The sequence below is a fragment of the Scyliorhinus torazame genome, chromosome 9 (genome assembly GCF_047496885.1).
Source record: "Scyliorhinus torazame isolate Kashiwa2021f chromosome 9, sScyTor2.1, whole genome shotgun sequence".
Taxonomy (NCBI): Eukaryota; Metazoa; Chordata; class Chondrichthyes; order Carcharhiniformes; family Scyliorhinidae; genus Scyliorhinus; species Scyliorhinus torazame.
Window position 1 is genome coordinate 133,571,740 of NC_092715.1, and position 22,032 is coordinate 133,593,771.

The window sequence follows — 22,032 nt, forward strand, 5'->3', positions numbered from 1 at the left end:
ATCATGTATAGCCATTTTAGTACTTCCCAATTTATCACCAAAAACTTGCCCATGTGATATCAATAACTCTTTCAGGTCAGTTTGTTTTTCCTCTGGAAGGTAACTCAACAATTTATCCCAATTTTTAAGAACATCCTCATTTTCCAATTTAATTTGAGGTATGTCAAATTCACAGTCATCTGGATTTGAGTTAGAATCATTAAAACCTCCTCCTTTTTCTCTCCTTCCCTTTCAAAGTACCTTTTAAGCATATTCACATGACATACTCGGTGAGTCTTCCTTCAATCTGGTGTTTTACCACATAATTCACCTCACATAAGTTCCTTTCAATCTGATAAGGTCCACAAAACCTAGCTTTTAAAGGCTCACCTACCACTGGGAACAACACTCAAACTTTATCCCCACTGGCAAAACTACAAACTTTGGATTTCATGTCCGCGACCCGTTTCATCACATTTTGTGCAATGTTCAAATGTTGTCTAGCCAATTCACCTGCCCTATTTAATCGTTCCCTAAAATGTGACACGTAATCCAATAATGTAATTTCCGATTTCTCACTCACCAATTTTTCCTTAATCAATTTAAGTGGTCCTCTTACCTCATGACCAAAAATTAGTTCAAAAGGACTGAAGTTGGTTGACTCATTAGGGGCATCCCTAATTGCAAACAGTACGAATGGAATTTCTTTATCCCAATCCTCTGGATAATCTTTACAATAAGCCCTTAACATTGTCTTTAATGTCTGATGCCATCTTTCTAACGCTACCTGCGATTCTGGATGGTACACAGTTGATTTCAATTGTTTTATTCCTCAGCTATCCATAAACGTCTTTGAATAACCTTGAGGTAAAATTTGATCCTTGATCCGATTGTATTTCTGTGGGTAGTCCATATCTAGTAAAGATTTTAAGTAACTCCCCCACAATCTTTCTAGCTGTAATATTACGTACTGGAATGGCCTCTGGAAACCTAGTAGACACATCCATTATAGTCAAAAGATATTGATTCCCACTTTTCGTTTTAGGAAGCGGTCCTACGCAATCAATTAGGACCCTTGTAAAAGGTTCCTCAAATGCTGGAATGGGTATTAAGTGTGCTGGTTTTTTCACTGTTTGAGGTTTCCCTATCACTTGACGTGTGACATGATTGACAAAATTTAACTACATCTTTATGTAGTCCAGGCCAATAAACATGTTTTTGATTTTAGCTTGAGTTTTTCTTATTCCCAAATGACCTCCCACTGGTACCTCATGTGCAACTCGCAACACCTCCTTTCGAAACCCTACCGGTAATACTACTTGATGAACTTCTGCCCACTTTTCATCCGCCTGCATATGTAAAGGTCTCCATTTTCTCATCAAGACATCACTTTTATGGTGATAACACTGGTATATACGCAGATTCCTCTTCCGTGTATGCTTTCTGGTACATCCATTTTATTTCTACATCTTTCTGTTGTAACTTTGCCAATTTTCCTGAGCTAAAAATATCTGCCTCATCCTCCACCTGTTCTTGTTCTTTTTCAACCACCTGATCAAAAATCGTTTCTGATAATTGAACTTCCACTTCATCTTCACTCTTTGATTTCTCCTCTTGTCTTAACCTATGACTTTGCAACCTTGTTACTACACAATCTGGAAAAATCCCAGGATATTCGTCCTTCAACACTTCAGTTGTCTGATTTTTCACTGGCTTATCAACCACAGTAGGCATCACTCCCACCTGCGATCCAGCTATATCATTACCCAAGGTAAACTGTATTCCTGGACAAGATAATTTCTCTGTTACTCCTACTACCACTTCACAACTCTTCACTGGACTTTCCAACCTTACCTTATATAATGGAACATTAATCCTCTCACCCTGAATTCCACATATTACTACCTTTTCTGGCGACATTCTTCCCAAACTAAATAACTCCTCATCTCTTACCATTATAGATTGACTAGCTCCCGTATCTCTTAAAATTGTGATTTCTTTACCTGCTCCACCTGATACACATGAGTAAACTTTACCCACATAAGCAAATACTTTAAAGAGATCTGGCACCTTCTTATCAATCACCTCTTGATCAGGCTGTACAATCTTTTGCAGCTCCTTCGCTTCACTTGGGCTTTCCTTTACCACTTTAACAAACCCCACTGTCTTATCCTGTTTTAGCACATCAGCCTTCCCTGTGCTTTTCTTCAACCACCAACACTGTGACTTTACATGGCCTAGTTTATTACAGTGAAAACATTTGAAACTTTTCATTTCTTTTCCACCGTCCTGGTTTTCTTTTTCAGTCTGAGGTACACTCTCATTATCTTCCATCAGATCACCTTTACCGTTACCACTTGAGTATTTCTCATATCCCCAGTTTCTATCCCTCATCGGCTAAAACTGATGTTGGAAACCAAACTTTGATTTATGAACTAATTCATAATCATCTGCCATTTCTGCTGCTAATCTCGCAGTTTTTACCCTCTGCTCTTCCACATGAGTTCTCACTACATCAGGAATTGAACTTTTAAACTCCTCCAAAAGTATAATTTCTCTGAGAGCTTCATAGGTTTGGTCTATTTTCAAAGCCCTTATCCACCTATCAAAATTACTCTGATCCTTTCAAACTCCATGTATGTTTGACCAATGTCTTTCCTTAAATTTCTAAACCTTTGTCTGTAGGCTTCAGCCACTAGTTCATATGCACCAAAGATGGATTTTTTCACCTACTCATACGTCCCAGATACTTCCTCCGGTAGTGATGCAAACATTTCACTAGCCCTACCCACCAGCTTTGCTTGAATCAGAAATACCCACATGTCCTGTGGCCATTTCATTTGTTTAGCTACCTTCTCAAATGAAATGAAAAAGGCGTCTACCTCCTTCTCATCAAACCTTGGCAATGCTTGGACATATTTAAATAGATGGGCAGCACGGTAGCATTGTGAATAGCACAATTGCTTCACAGCTCCAGGGTCCCAGGTTCGATTCCGGCTTGGGTCACTGTCTGTGCGGAGTCTGCACATCCTCCCCGTGTGTGCGTGGGTTTCCTCCGGGTGCTCCGGTTTCCTCCCACAGTCCAAAGATGTGCAGGTTAGGTGGATTGGCTGTGATAAATTGCCCTTAGTGTCCAAAATTGCCCTTAGTGTTGGGTGGGGTTACTGGGTTGTGGGGATAGGGTGGAGGTGTTGACCTTGGGTAGGGTACTCTTTCCAGGAGCCGGTGCAGACTCGATGGGCCAGGTGGCCTCCTTCTGCTCTGTAAATTCTATGAAAAAAAAAAGATCCCCACCAAGCCTTCGACTATGACGCTCTTCCTCACTATCCTCATCATTGTCATGAAACTGTACATTTCCCTTTACGCCTGCCAATTTTAACTGACTGACATGTTTCATGGCCATTTTGTGATGTTCACACTCTCTTTATCTTTTTCCCTGATTTGTATCACCCTTTCTCTTTCTTTTTCCTCTCTCTCTCTCTCTTTCATATTCAAGCTGCTTTAATTCTTCCTCATGTTCCATTTGTTTAATTTGTAACTGAATTTTTGCCATTTCCAATGAGTCGAACTGTATCTCAAGCAACCTTAAATGCTTTGCCACTGCCATAATTATCTCATCTTTTCGCATTTTGTCAGGTAATGTTAACTGCAATGTTTTTGCCAAATCTAACAGTCTTCTTTTAATCTCCGTCCGTAAGGTACTGCGTGTGACCTTCTCCACCCCCAAAAACTTCAGAGCCTCTGAAAGAGCCATTGTCCACAACTCACTCCCTACTTAAACTAGAATACCACACCTGAAAAGCAACCACAATATGCTCACCCCTCACTGTCTTTAAGTTCACTTAGCCAATCCAATAGATAGACTTTTATCCCGGACCAGCCCCCAATTTGTTATGGGCTCGGGTTGAGAGAACCCCAAAGTGTATCATGGAGTTCACCTGACCCACAACTTTTAATAGATTGTGGTATGGGGAGCACACAGCCCACTCTACAGGTGTGGTACAGCAGAATGAGAAAGTATTTTTTAAAGCAAAACAATGTTCATTCTATGAACTCAAGTTAACCTTTTTGAAACATACAGTGAACATCTTAGCAGCCATTAATTCAAATACAACCCCCAAAGAATACAACACTACGTAATCCTTAAGCTGTCCTTTTAACATCCATGAGACTTAAAAAACAACTTTTAACAGAAGCACATCAGGTTAAAGTCACTACTGAGAGCAGTTATTAGTTTTAAATCACCAAATGATCGATTTACAGTTTTTAGATAACAGAGAGAGACTCATACACCTTCTGGCTGTGACTGCAGCTATCCAGCTCTGAAAACGAAACTAAAAACTCAGCCTGCAGCAAACAGCCTAAAACGAAAGTAAAAAGCTGACAGACAGCCCAGCTCCACCCACTCTCGACATCACTGCAGTAATAAACACCCATTTCTTAAAGGTACACCCACTGTGGATATTTCTATACACACCCAATTATAAACACCCATTTCTTAAAGGTACATTTCATAAACACCCATTTCTAAAAGGTACTCTCACATGTCACTCTCCAAAGATGCTGCCAGACAAACTGAGTTATTCCAGCACTTTCTGGTTTTATTTCAGATATTCAGACAATATTTCACTTTTGTATTCGGTACCCATTCAGACTAAAGTATTCCAATGCAGCACTTAAAAGAAGTTCACTTTTAAATTAAAATTTAACTTGTGAAATAATGGTATTAAGATAGCGGCTAAAAAAGAAAAACAGACTTTTAAGAATTTTTTTAAAATGTGGACTTTTTATCATTGTGGATAAATGTGACATTCCATAAGTTTAAAAAGTTAGCTATTCAGCGCCACTAAGTCTGCTTAGTACTAATTATAAAATTAATAAGTAGTTAAAAACCCCAGCTGTACCTCATTCAACAAGTTGCAACTTTTTTCCAGGTTTTTATCAGTGTTAGAGTGTAAGTTATTAATTCACAATTGCAAGAGAGTTTGCAATGTCTGGGAACCACTACTGTACATCCTTTGGAGGAGTGTACATTTTTCTGGACTACTATGCATGTGCAAACTCCCGAAGTGTCAATGGAGTAACAAGTGAATTTTGACAGTTCCATCATCATATCCACAGCAAAATTTTGGGCAAATGGTTTGCTAAGATAAGACATGTACAAATGGGCCATAACTTCCATCAACAGTGTGAAAAGCCCTGTCCCATTGGAATTAGTATTTGTGCATTGCTCTGGAAAACATTGTTCAAACCTCTGCTGGCTGGAACTGCTAGGTGTCTACAGAAAAGAGTCCCCATGTTGGTAGGGGAAGAGTAGGTGAGGGGGTCAAGGCCCCCCACATGAGGTAATGTGTGAGGGCTTTCATTGCGTTGCGGCGAGCTGCTTTTCCAGCACAGCGTGGCCATTGGTTCGCGTCCTATATATTTTATGAAGTTAATCCCATGAATGTCGTTTGAACATAAAAGGTTATCACAATTATGATCAGGATACTATTAGATGTCAGCTTTGGCTCAGTTTCTAGCACTCTCACCTGTGAATCCGAGGTTGTGCGTTCAAGTTCCACTCCAGGCCTTCAGCACAGAAATCAAGGCCAAAATTCCAGTACTGAAAGGTGCTGCCTTTTAGATGAGATGATAAACCGAGGAACTGTCTGCACCCTCAGGTAGGCATAAAGGATCCCATGGCACTAGTTCAAAGAAGAACAAGTGAGTTATCTGGGTGTTTATCCCCCAGTCAACATCATTAAACAGATTGTAGTCATTATCACATTGATGTTTATGGGAGCTTGCTGTGCATAAATTGTTTGCTGCGTTTCCCATATTATAACAGTGCCGACACTTCAAATAAAAGTGCTTAATTGGCTGTAAAGCACTTTGGCATTTTATCAATGCAAATTTTAATCTGTAATCGGTAAAAGTTTTGTGCTGCAAAAATCTACTTTCTACTATAATTTAGTTCTGTTATAATAATAATCTTTATTAGTGTCACAAGTAGGCTTACATTAACACTGCAATGTAGTTACTGTAAAAATCCCCTGTTCGGGTACGCTGACGGACAATTCAGAATGTCCAATTCACCTAATAAGCACGTCTTTCCGGACTTCAGGGAGGAAACCGGAGCACCCGGAGGAAGCCCACGCAGACATGGTGAGAACAAGCAGACTCCGCACAGACAGTGACCCAAGCCAGGAATCGAACCATGGTCCCTGGCGCTGTGAAGCAACAATGCTAACCACTGGGATACCGTGTTTAAAGCCACATGTGAAATTCAGATAGATCATTTTTAAGTATTTAAATATACAGAACATTTTCTTTAAAAAAAATTCTTGTGAGTCACCAATTCCATCGCCAACAGCTATTAAAATGCTTCCTGTGGAATTTCCAATGTTACAATGTCAATAGCTAATTGTTATACTTGTCTGTTACATTTCCTTGTAATGGTAGCTGATGATGAACTGAACACTGACGGTTTCTTGTCAGAGATTTGTTTCAAAAGCTGCATCCCTTTGGTGATTTTTCCTACGTTCATCCCGCCTTCTCAAGATGCATAGCTGGTATCCCTGTCCTCTGATCCTGATCCCATTTCAGCTCGTCTTTCTAGCTGTTGCTTTGTGGCTTTCCACTGCTGTTTCAGAGCAAACCTGGCATTTTTTGTTAGAACTTCACTCCTCCCTCAGTTTCCTTAACTTGTAGACCTTTTTTTTTCATTAGGCTTCACTTTAAAGACACTTTCCTGATGCTGAATATTTTGGCCCCGATGGGCTGGTCATAGGGGCAGGAGGGTGTGGAATTTTGAATGGCTGGCTGCAATGCTTTTTTAAAGAAAAATAATTTCATGGCATGTGGGTGCCACTGGCAAGCCCAGTATTTGTTGCTCATGGCAGATTTCCTTCCATAAAGGACATTGGAGGACCTGACGAGTTTTTATGACAATCAATGATTTCACAGTCAACGTTTCTGAGACTTGCTTTTAATTCCAGATTTATTAATTGAATTTAAATTCCATCAACTGCCATGGTGGGATTTAAAGCTGTGTCCCCAGAGCATAAGCCGGGGTCTCTACTAGTCGAGTGACGTTACCACTGCTAAAAATAAGGGTCGTCATTCTCCAACCCCCCACCGGTACCGGAGATTGGGCGGGGGCGGGAATCGGGCCGCGCCGGTTGGCGGGACCCCCCGCTCAATTCTCCGGCCCGGATGGGCCGAAGTCCCGCCCAGAAATTGCCTGTCCCGCCGGCATAAATTAAACCTGGTATTTACCGGCGGGACCAGGCGGCGTGGGCGGGCTCCGGGGTCCTGGGGGGGGGGCGGGGCGATCTGACCCCGCGGGGTGCCCCCACGGTGGCCTGGCCCGCGATCGGGGCCCACTGATCCGTGGGCGGGCCTGTGCCGTGGGGGCACTCTTTCCCTTCCGCCTCCGCCACGGCCTCCACCATGGCGGAGGCGGAAGAGACTCTCCCCACTGCGCATGCGCGGGAAACTGTCGGCGGCCGCTGACGCTCCCGCGCATGCGCCGCATTTCTGCGCCAGCTGGCGGGGCAACAAACGCCATTTCCGCCAGCTGGCGGGGCAACAAAAGCCGTTTCCGCCATCTGGCGGGGCGGAAATCCCTCCGGCGTCGGCCTAGCCCCTCAATGTTGGGGCTCGGCCCCCAAAGATGCGGAGCATTCCGCACCTTTGGGCCGGCGCGATGCCCGTCTGATTGGCGCCGTTTTTGGCGCCATTCGGCGGACATCGCGCCGCTGTGGGAGAATTTCGCCCCAGAGATCTCCTTTTTAAGCCGAGGTGATGAGGAAGTCGGTGAAATCCTATTCCGCAGAAAGCAGTTGAGGCCTTCCCCCGTAGTCACCTACAAAGGCATCCTGCTGCAGCTTTAGGGCTGGCAGGAATCCTGTTTGCCCTTGAACTTCAGGAACTTGCCTGAAGTGCTTAATTGAGAGAAATTTGGAGAAAATCCCAAATGAGTGACCGTTCCCCCACAAAGTGCAGGCTTCCGACCCCTATTTGAGTCTGATGGCAGCGTCGTGCCTGATGTGAGTGGAAAATCCTGCTCTTGGTCTTCACATGACATAGATTTTAAGTGCAGCTGACCTAGATTCTCTAAAAGGAAAGATTTTGTCCTTGCACTTTGAATAACAGGATTTCCCACTGAGAGGATAAATATTCTCTGAGTAAAAGCATGCTCCTGGTTAAGGGCGAGAGTTAACTTTCGAACTACAGGGTACAGATTCCTATTAAAGCCATCTTATCCTTACACCAGTTATAATGATAGAGCTTCCTGTCTCTTTCCCTCATCCAAAATGAGTTCAGCACTGTTCATACCATCCTCTTCCTATTTTTAAAAATTCATTTACGGGATGTGGAGTCGCTGGTTAGGCCAGCATTTGTTGCCAATCCCTAGATGCCTTTCAGAAGGTGGCGGTGAGTTGCCTTCTTGAACTGCTGCAGAGGTGTAGGTACACCCATAATGCTGTGAGGGAGGGAGTTCCAGGACTTTGCCCCAGTGACAATGAAGGAACGGCGATATATTTCTAAGTCGAAGTGGTGAGTGATTTGGAGGGAAGCCTCCAGGTGGTGGGGTTCCCAGATATCTGCTGCTCGTGTCCTTCTAGTTGGTAGTGGTCGTGGGTTTGGAAGGTGCTGCCTAAGGTACCTTGGTGAGTTCCTGCAGTGCATCTTGTAGATGGTACATACTGCTGCCACTGTTCGTTGGTGGTGAAGGGATTGAATGTTTGTGTAAGGGTCAGCAATCAAGTGGGCTGCTTTGTCCTGGATGGTGTTGAGCTTCCTGAGCGTTGTTGGAGCTTCACTCATCCAGGTATGTTTTCCATTACACTCTTGACTTGTGCCTTGGAGGTCAGGCGGTGAGTTACTCACCATAGGATTCCTAGCCTTTGACCTGCTCTTGTAGCCACAATATTAATATAGCTAGTCCAGTTTGTTATATTACCTTATTGTAACATAAGTATTACTCTTTTGTCTTGCCGAGTTGCATTGAATTCTGATGAGAAATAGTCAAAGTCTACCGGATGATGACAAATTATTGAGTAATATATAATAATCTTGTGAGTTCTTTCACTTTAATACTAGACTAGTAAAATAAATAAGTACGTTAAGATTAAACTAACAATTATTTTGTTTTAATAAATTTAGAGTGCCCAATTCATTTTTTCCAATTAAGGAACAATTTAGCATGGCCAATCCACCTAGCCTGCACATCTTTGGGTTGTGGGGCAAAACCCACGCAGACACGGGGAGAACATGCAAACTCCACACGGACAGTGACCCGGGATCGAACCTGGGACCTCGGTGCTGTGAGGCAACAGGGCTAACCTACTGTGCCACCGTGCTGCCCTTTAAACTAACAATTATGATAATACACTACACTCTGATCTGATCATGTTTTCACTCAAGCTGTTCACCACACACACTAACTAAAGAAAAGAGCGGGAAAGTCCTTATAAAGCTCCTGTTACTGTTGCCATCTTGTGATCATCTGTCTGTACTAACTTTACATTAACTGAACATGTATTTACACATACAGAGATCACTACATTACCCTTTTTTTGTGTTACATAAGAACATAAGAACTAGGAGCAGGAGTAGGCCATCTGGCCCCTCGAGCCTGCTTTGCCATTCATTGAGATCATGGCTGATCTTTTGTGGACTCAGCTTCACTTTCCGGCCCGAACACCAAACCCTTAATCCTTTTATTCTTCAAAAAACAATCTATCTTTATCTTAAAAACATTTAATGAAGGAGCCTCAAATGCTTAACTGGGCAAGGAATCCCATAGATTCACAACCCTTTGGGTGAAGAAGTTCCTCCTAAACTCAGTCCTATTCTATTTTCTATTTACATTATGTTTACTTTTCTATTAGAACATAGAACATTACAGCGCAGTACAGGCCCTTCGGCCCTCGATGTTGCGCCGACCTGTGAAACCACTCGAAAGCCCATCTACACTATTCCCTTATCGTCCATATGTCTATCCAATGACCATTTGAATGCCCTTCGTATTGGCGAGTCCACTACTGTTGCAGGCAGGGCATTCCACGCCCTTACTGTTCTCTGAGTAAAGAACCTACCTCTGACCTCTGTCCTATATCTATTACCCCTCAATTTAAAGCTATGTCCCCTCGTGCTAGACATCACCATCCGAGGAAAAAGGCTCTCACTGTCCACCCTATCCAATCCTCTGATCATCTTGTATGCCTCAATTAAGTCACCTCTTAAGCTTCTTTTCTCTAACGAAAACAGCCTCAAGTCCCTCAGCCTTTCCTCATAAGATCTTCCCTCCATACCAGGCAACATTCTGGTAAATCTCCTCTGCACCCTTTCTAATGCTTCCACATCCTTCCTATAATGCGGCAACCAGAATTGCACGTAATACTCCAAATGCGGCCGCACCAGAGTTTTGTACAGCTGCAACATGACCTCATGGCTCCGAAACTCAATCCCTCTACCAATAAAAGCTAACACCCCGTACTCCTTCTTAACAACCCTCTCAACCTGAGTGGCAACTTTCAGGGATCTATGTACATGGACACCGAGATCTCTCTGCTCATCCACACTGCCAAGGATCTTACCATTAGCCCAGTACTCTGTCTTCCTGTTATTCCTTCCAAAATGAATCACCTCACACTTTTCTACATTAAACTCCATTTGCCACCTCTCAGTCCAGCGCTGCAGCTTATCTATGTCCCTCTGTAACTTGTAACATCCTTCCGCACTGTCCACAACTCCACCGACTTTAGTGTCATCTGCAAATTTACTCACCCATCCTTCTACGCCCTCCTCCAGGTCATTTATAAAAATGACAAACAGCAGTAGCCCCAGAACAGGTCCTTTGTTACACCACTAGTAACTGAACTCCAGTCTGAACATTTCCCATCAACCACCACCCTTTGTCTTCTTCCAGCTAGCCAAGTTCTGATCCAAACTGCTAAATCACCCTAAATCCCATGCCTCCGTATTTTCTGTAGTAGCCGACCGTGGGGAACCTTATCAAACGCTTTATTGAAATCCATATACGCCACATCAACTGCTTTACCCTCATCCACCTGTTTGGCCACCTTCTCAAAGAACTCAATAAGGTTTGTGAGGCACGACCTACCCTTCACAATACTGTGTTGACTATCTCTAATCAAATTATTCCTTTCCAGATGATTATACATCCTATCTCTTATAAACCTTTCCAAGAGTTTGTCCACAACAGAAGTAAGGCTCACTGGTCTTTAGTTACCTGGGTTGTCTCTACTCCCCTTCTTGAACAAGGGGACAACATTTGCTATCCTTCTGGCACTATTCCTGTAGACAAAGATGACTTAAAGATCAAAGCCAAAGACTCCGTAATCTCCTCCCTAGCTTCCCATAGAATCCTAGGATAAATCCCATCCGGCCCAGGGGACTTACCTATTTTCACACTTTCCAGAATTGCTAACACCTCCTCCTTAAGAACCTCAAGCCCTTCTAGAGTAGCCTGAATCTCAGTATTCTCCTCAACAACATTGTCTTTTTCCTGTGTGAATACTGACGAAAATTATTTATTTAGCACCTCTCCTATCTCCTTGGACTCCAAGCACACCTTCCCACTACTGTCCTTAACTGGCCCTACTCTTACCCTAGTCACTCGTTTATTCCTGACATATCTATAGAAAGCTTTAGGGCTATCCTTGATCCTACCTGCCAAAGACTTCTCGTGTCCTCTCCTGGCTCTTCTAAGCTCTCTCTTTAGATCCTTCCTAGCTAACTTGTAACTCTTTAGCGCCCTAACTGAACCTTCATGTCTCATCTTTACGTAAGCCTCCTTCTTCCTCTTGGCAAGTGTTTCGACTGCTTTATTAAACCACGTTTCCCTTGCTCGACCACTTCCTCCCTGCCTGACAGGTACATAATTATCAAGGACACGCAGTAGCTCTTCCTTGAACAAGCTCCATATTTCCATTGTGCCCATCCCCTGCAGTTTTCCTCTCCATCCGATGCATCCTAAGTCTTGCCTCATCGCATCAGAATTGCCTTTCCACCAGATATAACTCTTGCCCTGCGGTATATACCTATCCCTTTCCATCACTAAAGTAAACTTATTCGAATTGTGGTCACTATCACCAAAGTGCTCACCTACCTCCAAATTTAACACCTGTCCTGGTTCATTACCCAGTACCAAATCTAATATGGCCTCGCCTCTCGTTGGCCTATCTACATACTGTGTCAGGAAACCCTCCTGCACACATTGGACAAAAATGGACCCATCTAAAGTATTCGAACTATCGCGTTTCCAGTCAATATTTGAAAAGTTAAAGTCCCCCATAACAACTACCCTGTTGCTTTCGCTCCTATCCAGAATCATCTTTGCAATCCTTTCCTCTACATCTCTGGAACTTTTCGGAGGCCTATAGAAAACCCCTAACAGGGTGACCTCTCATTTCCTGTTTCTAACCTCATCCCATACTACCTCAGTAGACAAGTCCCCATCAAACATCCTTTCTGCCACCGTAATACTATCCTTGACTAACAATGCTACCCCTCCCCCTCTTTTACCACCTTCCCTGAGCTTACTGAAATATCTAAACCTCGGCACCTGCAACAACCATTCCTGTCCCTGCTCTATCCATGTCTCCGAAATGGCCGCAACATCGAAGTCCCAGGTACCAACCCATGCCGCACATTCACCCACCTTATTCCGGATTATAAAGAAAATTGTTCATGAGAAATGCAGTATTCTGTTATGCATTGTACAGTAAATAAGAAGTAATCAGTCAAAAGTTCATAAATTCATACAAATTGGTTTTCTTCTGCGTCTTGTAGATCTTCTCAGTTTGATTGGAGAGGTAGAAACCTTGATGTCCTGTTGTTCTGGTTCAACAGATCGTTGTATTTGTACATTCAGATCTGGAAAGATTGGTTGAGGAACTTGAACTTTTAAAAGATCATGCTTTCTTCTGATCAATCCACCTGGCTGACGTGCTGATCAGATTGGATCTTGTTGAGATTTGTCTAAGAACTACACCCATGTCAAACCATCCTCCATCAGGACATCTGATTCTGACAACATCTTCTGCTACTAGAGGTTTTAGCGGTTTTGCATGTCTGCCATAGTAAAATTGTTGTTTCTCACACTTCTGATTTATTTTCTTCAAAAAACCTAGTTGATCTCGATCATTAACATGAATTGTAGGCAATGTTGTCTAATTTCACGATTGTATAACATTTGTGCTGGAGATAATCCTGAATTCAACGGATAATAAAGCCAAATAGAAATCCGATTGAGAATCTCTTACTTTACTCAACAATTGTTTCACAATATATAAATTTTTTTCCACTTTTCTATTTGATTGTGGAAGATGAGGATTCAAAGTATCATGATTGAAGCTGTATGTCTTCGAAAATTCTGTCCACTCCCAGCTCGCAAAGCACGGACCATTATCTAACATAACAGTTTGCGGAATGCCATGTCTCGCAAAAAAATTCTTTACATGCTTTGATCACAGGTAGCCTCATTACTTACGGAAAATTGGAATAATAATCAATTGCAAGAATGTAGTCTTTTCCAAATGAATGAAATAAGTCTACACCTACTTTCACCCATGATGACTAGTAATGTCATGTTGTTGTAACGTTTCTTTGCATTGAGGTGGTGAATGTTTCTGACATGTTGAACATAACATAATTATTTCTGTAATGTCCTTGTTTGTACCCGGCCATACACAGCTTGCCTGGCATTTTGTTTGCACTTCTCGATGCCGAGATGTCCTTCATGAAGTTTGCTTGGCATTCGTGACCTGAGACTTTCTGTAATGACAATTTTATCAATTCTCAAAAGTATGCCATCTAATATTGTTAGTTCAGCTTGTATACTTTTATATTGAGGACAGTGTCCTTTTGGCCACCCATGCTGTAGATGATTGATTGATCACTCTACGCAAGGTTACATCCTTCTGTGTTTCTTCATGTATCTGCTTCAGCTTCTGATCTGGTGCAGGAAGTGTCTCGCTGTATAACTGTAAGTGAGCAGATCTCAAAAGTGTATCTGCAATTACTAAATCTTTACCAGGAGTATAGATTAGAGTGAAATCATATCTCCTTAACTTCATATATCGTTTCTGTAATCTTGGGGTCATATCATTGAGATTTTTATCAATGATATTTATGAGAGGTCAATGGTCAGTTTCAACTGTGAATTTAGGTGGACCATATACATAATCATGAAACTTAGATATGTCAGTTACAAGTCCTAAGCATTCTTTTTCTATTTGTGCATATCTGCTTTGCGCAGGTGAAAGAGATGCAGCCTGAGTGAGTGAGACACAGCCAGAGTGGGAATTGGAACTTGGTAATTTGGGCAGTGTGGTAATTAAAGAGGTAAGTGGTGAATTCAAATCTTCAAAACTGTTTTTCAATTTTTCAGTTAAAAGGTCAGTGTCTAGCTCAGTGTCTGATTGGCTGAAGCTGCCCCCACCCTAATTGCTGAGAGGCAGTCATCTGTCAGTCACCTGAGGACTGTTTAGTGGCACAAGGGTGTACATTGTATTCTTCTGTTTGAAGCTTAAATAGTGTGGCTCATCTTGTTTAGCTGGGTTCTGTATAAAAGGCAGACAGAAAGCACACTCAGTGAGCTTTGTGCAGGTGAAGGAGACACAGCCTGAGTGAGTGAGACACAGCTAGAGTGGGAATTGGAATTTGATAATTTGGGCAGTGTGGTAATCCGGCGCGGAGTGGGAGGAGGAGCGGTTTCCCTTTTTGTTCTGTTTCCTTCGTTTGGCTTTGTAACTGGTAATCAGCAGGGAGAGATCCAGAGTGCATTCCGGGAAGCAGAGAAAAAAAACAAGGGAGCACCCTGGGAAGGTAGGTGATATAAAGTCTTACCCCCATGTTCCAGCGGCCTTCATTTTCGAGAGAGAGCGAGCCGGGGAGCAGCTTGGGAACAGGTAAGTGATAGATATTCTGCTATTCTGAGTGTTCCAACTGCGGGGGACGGGGGACGGGGGGGACTGAAAAGTGACGTCACAGGAAAGCTGTGACCCGATTGGCTGATAGGGAATCTGCACTAAATTTAAAAATTAAACATTGTTAAACTAATTAAACATAATTAATTAATTACTTAATCATAATTTAGAGGGATATCTAAGCCAGAGATCGGAGAGTACTGTATTTAGCTTTTACATTTATAGTAGAAATCTAGGGCTAGGAAATATATAATTAACAGTAACTTTAAAAAAAAGTTTTAAAATTTAATTTACTAATTAATTAATGCAATGTCAATTAGAGGGGTGCAGTGCTCTGACTGTGAGATGTGGCAGGTCCGGGAGGCTTCCAGCGTCCCGGATGGCTTCATCTGCAGAAAGTGCACCCAACTGGAGCTCCTCACAGACCGCATGGTTCGGTTGGAGCAGCAGTTGAATGCACTTAGGAGCATGCAGGTGGCGGAAAGCGTCATAGATAGCAGTTATATAAATGTGGTCACACCTAAGGTGCAGGCAGAGAAATGGGTGACCACCAGAAGGGGCAGACAGTCAGTGCAGGAATCCCCTGTGGTTGTCCCACTCTTGAACAGGTATACCCCTTTGGATACTGTCGGGGGGAATAGCCTATCAGGGGAAAACAGCAGCAGTCAGAGCAGTGGTACCACGGCTGGTCTGATGTTCAGCAGTGAGGGTCAAAGCGCAGAAAAGCAATAGTCATAGGCGACTCTATAGTCAGGGGCACAGATAGGTGCTTCTGTGGACGTGAACAAGACTCCAGGATGGTATGTTGCCTCCCTGGTGCCAGGGTCCAGCATGTCTCAGAACGGGTAGCGGGCATCCTGAAGGGGTAGGGCAAACAGGCAAAGGTCGTGGTACATATTGGTACTAACAACATAGGCAGGAATGGGATGAGGTCCTGCAGCAGGAGTTCCGGGAGCTAGGCAGGAAGTTAAAAGACTGGACCTCAAGGCTTGTAATCTCGGGATTACACCCTGTGTCACGTGCCAGTGAGGCTAGAAGTAGGAAGATAGAGCAGCTAAACACATGGCTAAACAGCTGGTGTAGGAGGGTGGGTTTCAGTTATAGATCATAGATCATAGAAGTTTACAGCATGGAAACAGGCGCTTCGGCCCAACCAGTCCATGCCGCCCAGTTTTTACCGTTAAGCTAGTCCCAGTTGCCCGCACTTGGCCCATAACCCTCTATACCCATCTTACCCATGTAACTATCTAAATGCTTTTTAAAAGACACAATTGTACCCGCCTCTACTACTACCTCTGGCAGCACATTCCAGACACTCACTACCCTCTGAGTGAAGAAATTGCTACTCTGGGCCCTTCTGAATCTCTCCCCTCTCACCTTAAACCTATGCCCTCTAGTTTTAGACTCCCCTACCTTTGGGAAAAGATGTTGACTATCTACCTTATCTATGCCCCTCATTATTTTATAGACCTCTATAAGATCACCCCTAAGCCTCCTACGCTCCAGGGAAAAAAGTCCCAGTCTATCCAGCCTCTCCTTATAACTCAAACCATCAAGTCCCGGCAACATCCTAGTAAATCTTTTCTGCACTCTTTCTAGTTTAATAATATCCTTTCTATAATAGGGTGACCAGAACTGCACACAGTATTCCAAGTGTGGCCATACCAATGTCTTGTACAACTTCAACAAGACGTCCCAACTCCTGTATTCAATGTTCTGACCAATGAAACCAAGCATGCCGAATGCCGCCTTCACCACCCTGTCCACCTGCGACTCCACCTTCAAGGAGCTATGAACCTGTACTCCTAGATCTCTTTGTTCTATAACTCTCCCCAACGCCATACCATTAACTGAGTAGGTCCTGGCCTGATTCGATCTGCCAAAATGCATCACCTCACATTTATCTAAATTAAACTCCATCTGCCATTCGTCGGCCCACTGGCCTAATTGATCAAGATCCCGTTGCAATTCTAGATAACCTTCTTCACTATCCACTGTGCCACCAGTCTTGGTGTCATCTGCAAACTTACTAACCATGCCTCCTAAATTCTCATCCAAATCATTAATATAAATCACAAATAACAGTGGACCCAGCACCGATCCTTGAGGCACACCACTGGTCACAGGCCTCCAGTTTGAAAAACAACCCTCTACAACCACCCTCTGTCTTCTGTCGTCCAGCCAATTTTGAATCCAATTGGCAACCTCACCCCGGATCCCGTGAGCTTTAACCTTCTGCAACAACCTACCATGCGGTACCTTGTCAAAGGCTTTGCTAAAGACCATGTAGACAATGTCTACTGCACTGCCCTCATCTACCTTCTTGGTCACCCCCCCAAAAAACTCAAATCAAATTTGTGAGACATGATTTTCCACGCACAAAGCCATGCTGACTACCCCGAATCAGTCCTTGCCTCTCTAAATGCTTGTAGATCCTGTCTCTCAGAATACCTTCTAGCAACTTACCTACTACAGACGTTAGGCTCACCGGTCTGTAGTTCCCAGGCTTTTCCCTGCTGCCCTTAAACAAGGGCACAACATTCGCCACTCTCCAATCTTCAGGCACCTCACCTGTGGCTGCCGATGATTCAAATATCTCGGTTAGGGGACCCGCAATTTCCTCCCTAGCCCCCCTCAACATCCTGGGATACATTTCATCAGGTCCTGGGGATTTATCTACCTTGATGCGCTTTAAGACTTCCAGCACCTCCTCCTCTGTAATATGCACACTTCTCAAGACATCACTATTTATTTCCCTTAGTTTCCTAACATCCATGCCTTTCTCCACCGTGAATACCGATGAGAAATATTAATTCAGGATCTCACCCAACTCTTGTGGCTCTGCACATAGATGTCCTTGTTGATCCTTAAGAGGCCCTACTCTGTCCCTAGTTACTCTTTTTCCCTTTATGTATCTGTAGAAGCTCTTTGGGTTCTCCTTTGCATTATTTGCCAAAGCAATTTCATGTCCCCTTTTTCTCCCTGTGTTATCTGGAACACAGGGAGCTCTTCCGGGGCAGGTGTGACCGGTATAAGAAGGACGGGTTGCATCTAAACTGGAGGGGCATAAATATTCTGGCCGCGAGGTTTGCTAGTGTCACACGGGAGGGTTTAAAGTAGTATGGCGGGGGGTGGGCACCGGAGCAATAGGTCAGAAGGTGAAAACATTGAGGGAGAACTAGGAAATAGGGCCACTATGGGGTTAAGGAAGAGCAGACAGGGAGATGTTGCTGAAAACAGCGGGACTGGTGGCCTGAAGTGCATATGTTTTAATGCAAGAAGTATAATAGGTAAGGCAGATGAACTTAGAGCTTGGATTAGTACTTGGAACTATGATGTTGTTGCCATTACAGAGACCTGGTTGAGGGAAGGACAGGATTGGCAGCTAAACATTCCAGGATTTAGATGTTTCAGGCGGGATAGAGGGGGAGGTAAAAGGGGCGGAGGAGTTTCGCTACTGGTTCGGGAGAATATCACAGCTGTACTGCAGGAGGACACCTCAGAGGGCAGCAAGGCTATATGGGTAGAAATCAGGAATAAGAAGGGTGCAGTCACAATGTTGGGGGTTTACTACAGGCCACCCAAAAGCCAGCGAGAGATAGAGGAGCAGATAGGTAGACAAATTTTAGAAAGGAGTAAAAGCAGCAGGGTTGTTGTGATGGGAGACTTCAACTTCCCCAATATTGAATGAAACTCACTTAGTGCTAGGGGCAGAGTTTGTAAGGAGCATCCAGGAGGACCTTTTAAAACAATATGTAGATAGTCCAACCAGGGAAGGGGCGGCACTGGACCTGGTATTGGGGAATGAGCCCGGCCAGGTGGTAGAAGTTTCAGCAGGGGAGCATTTCGGTAACAATGACCACAATTCAGTAAGTTTTAAAGTGCTGGTGGACAAGGATAAGAGTGGTCCTTGAGAGAATTTGATAAATTGGGGGAAGGCTAATTATAACAATATCAGGCGGGAACTGAAGAACCTAGATTGGGGGCTGATGTTTGAGGATAAATCAACATCTGACAAGTGGGAGGCTTTCAAATGTCAGTTGAAAGGAATTCAGGTCCGGCATGTTCCTGTGAGGAACAAGGATAAATATGGCAAATTTTGCGATCCTTGGATAACGAGGGATATTGTAGGCTTCGTCAAAAAGAAACAGGAGGCATTTGTCATGGCTAGAAGGTTGAAAACAGACGAAGCCTGTGTGGAATATAAGGAAAGTAGGAAGGAACTTAAGCAAGGAGTCAGGAGAGCTAAAAGATGTCACGAAAAGTCATTGGCAAATAGGGTTAAGGAAAGTCCCACGGCTTTTTACACATACATAAAAAGCAAGAGGGTAGCCAGGGAAAGGGTTGGCCGACTGAAGGACAGGGGAGGGAATCTATGTGTGGAGCCAGAGGAAATGGGCGAGGTACTAAATGAATACTTTGTATCAGTATTCACCAAAGAGAAAGAATTGGTGGATGTTGAGTCTGGCGAAGGCTGTGTAGATAGCCTGGGTCACATTGAGATCCAAAAAGACGAGGTGTTGGGCGTCTTGAAAAATATTGAGGTGGATAAGTCCGCAGGGCCTGATGGGATCTACCCCAGAATACTGAAGGAGGCAAGAGGAAATTGCTGAGGCCTTGACAGAAATCTTTGGATCCTCACTGTCTTCAGGTGATGTCCCGGAGGACTGGAAAATAACTAATGTTGTTCCTTTGTTTAAGAAGGGTAGCAAGGATAATCTAGGGAACTACACGCCGGTGAGCCTTACGTCAGTGGTAGGAAAATTACTGGAGAGAATTCTTCATAAGAACATAAGAACTAGCAACAGGAGTAGGCATCTGGCCCCTCGAGCCTGCTCCGCCATTTAATGAGATCATGGCTGATCTTTGTGGACTCAGCTCCGCTCTCCGGCCCGTACACCATATCCCCGAATCCCTTTATTCTTTAGAAAGGCATCTATCTTTTTCTTAAAAACGTTTAAAGAAGGAGCCTCAACTGCTTCACTGGGCAAGGAATTCCAGAGATGCACAACCCTTTGGGTGAAGAAGTTCCTCCTACACTCCGTCCTAAATCTACCTCCCCTTATTTTGAGGCTATGCCCCCTAGTTCTGCTTTCCCCGACCAGTGGAAAAAACCTGCCCGCATCTATCCTATCTATTCCCTTCATAATTTTATATGTCTCAATAAGATCCCCCCGCATCCTTCTAAACTCCAATGAGTACGTCCCAGTCTACTCAACCTCTCATCATAATCTAATCCCCTCAACTCTGGGATCAACCTAGTGAATCTCCTCTGTACTCCCTCCAGTGCCAATATGTCCTTTCTCAGGAAAGGAGACCAAAACTGAACTCAATACTCCAGATGCGGCCTCACCAACAGCCTATACAATTGCAACATAACCTCACTAGTCTTGAACTCCATCCCTCTAGCAATGAAAGACAAAACTCGATTAGCCTTCTTAATCACCTGTTGCACCTGCACACCAACTTTTTGCGACTCGTGCACCAGCACACCCAGGTCCCTCTGCACAGCAGCATGTTTTAACATCTTACCGTTTAAATAATAATCCATTCTGCTGTTATTCCTCCCAAAATGGATAGCCTCACACTTGGCAACATTGAATTCCATCTGCCAGACCCTAGCCCATTCACCTAACCTATCCAAATCCTTCTGCAGACTTCCTGTATCCTCTGCACTTTTTGCTTTACCACTCATCTTAGTGTTGTCTGCAAACTTTGACACATTGCACTTGGTCCCCAACTCCAAATCGTCTATGTAAATTGTGAACAACTGCGGGCCCAACACTGATCCTTGAGGGAACCCACTAGTTACAGGTTGCCAACCAGAGAAACACCCATTTATCCCCACTCTCTGCTTTCTGTTAGTTAACCAATCCTCTACCCATGCTACCACTTTACCCTCAATGCCATGCATCTTTAGTTTATGCAGCAACCTTTTGTGTGGCACCTTGTCAAAAGCTTTTCTGGAAATCCAGATATACCACATCCATTGGCTCCCCATTATCTACTGCACTGGTAACGTCCTCAAAAAATTCTACCAAATTAGTCAGACACGACCTATCCTTTGTGAACCCATGCTGCGTCTGCCCAATGGGCCAATTTCCCTCCAGGTGCCCCGCTATTTCCTCCTTAATGATAGATTCCAGCATTTTCCCTACAACCGAAGTTCAGCTTACCGGCCTATAATTACCCACTTTCTGCCGACCTCCTTTTTTAAACAGTGGTGTCACGTTTGCTACTTTCCAATCCTCTGGGACCACCCCAGAGTCTAGTGAATTTTGATAAATTATCACTAGTGCGTTTACAATTTCCCTAGCCATCTCTTTTAACACTCTGGGATGCATCCCATCAGGGCCAGGAGACTTGTCTACCTCTAGCCCCATTAGCTTGCCCAATACTGCCTCCTTAGTGATTACAATCATCTCAAGGTCCTCACCCATCATATCCTTATTTCCATCAGTCACTGGCATGTTATTTGTGTCCTCCACTGTGAAGACTGACCCAAAAAACCTGTTCAGCTCCTCAGTCATTTCCCCGTCTCCTATTATTAAATCTCCCTTCTCATCTTCCAAAGGACCAATATTTACCTTAGCCACTCTTTTTTGTCTTATATATTTGTAGAAGCTTTTACTATCTGCTTTTATGTTCTGAGCCAGTTTACTTTCAGAGTCTACTTTACTCTTCTTTATGGTTTTTTTAGTAGCTTTCTGTTGTCCCCTAAAGACTTCCCAGTCCTCTAGTCTCCCACTAATTTTTGCCACTTTGTATGTTTTTTCCTTCAATTTGTTACTCTCCCTCACCTCCTTAGATATCCACGGTCGATTTTTCCCCTTTCTACCGTCTTCGAGACACGATTTACTCCCATTTGGAAGCAAGGGGTCGTATTGGCGAGAGGCAGCACGGTTTTATGAAGGGGAGGTCGTGCCTCACTAACTTGATAGAGATTTTCAAAGAGGTCACAAAGATGATTGATGCAGGTAGGGCGAATGTGGGGGGCGAAGAGGGGGGTTAAAAAGGGGGGAAAGAGGAGTTTTATGTACTAATCCTGCGATGTGGTAACTTTTCTCTCTTCCACAGGTGGTGATGGGAGGAGGAGGGGAGGTGGAGG

The 22,032-nt window shown here is 43.7% G+C and overlaps 1 protein-coding gene across 5 annotated transcripts in view; it reads left to right on the forward strand.

The window, feature by feature from the left end:
* Positions 1-22,032, forward strand: part of sncaip (synuclein, alpha interacting protein) — a 230,210-nt gene that overhangs the window by 67,994 nt on the left and 140,184 nt on the right. For 2 of the 5 annotated variants that reach the window (XM_072516532.1, XM_072516530.1), the window contains exons 3-4: positions 14,255-14,340; positions 21,733-21,901. The exons of 1 other annotated variant lie outside the window; for it this stretch is intronic. The gene's annotated coding sequence lies outside the window, so the exon portion shown is untranslated. The remainder of the gene's footprint in view (positions 1-14,254; positions 14,341-21,732; positions 21,902-22,032) is intronic. 2 more of the 5 variants (XM_072516529.1, XM_072516531.1) reach the window with 1 other exon arrangement.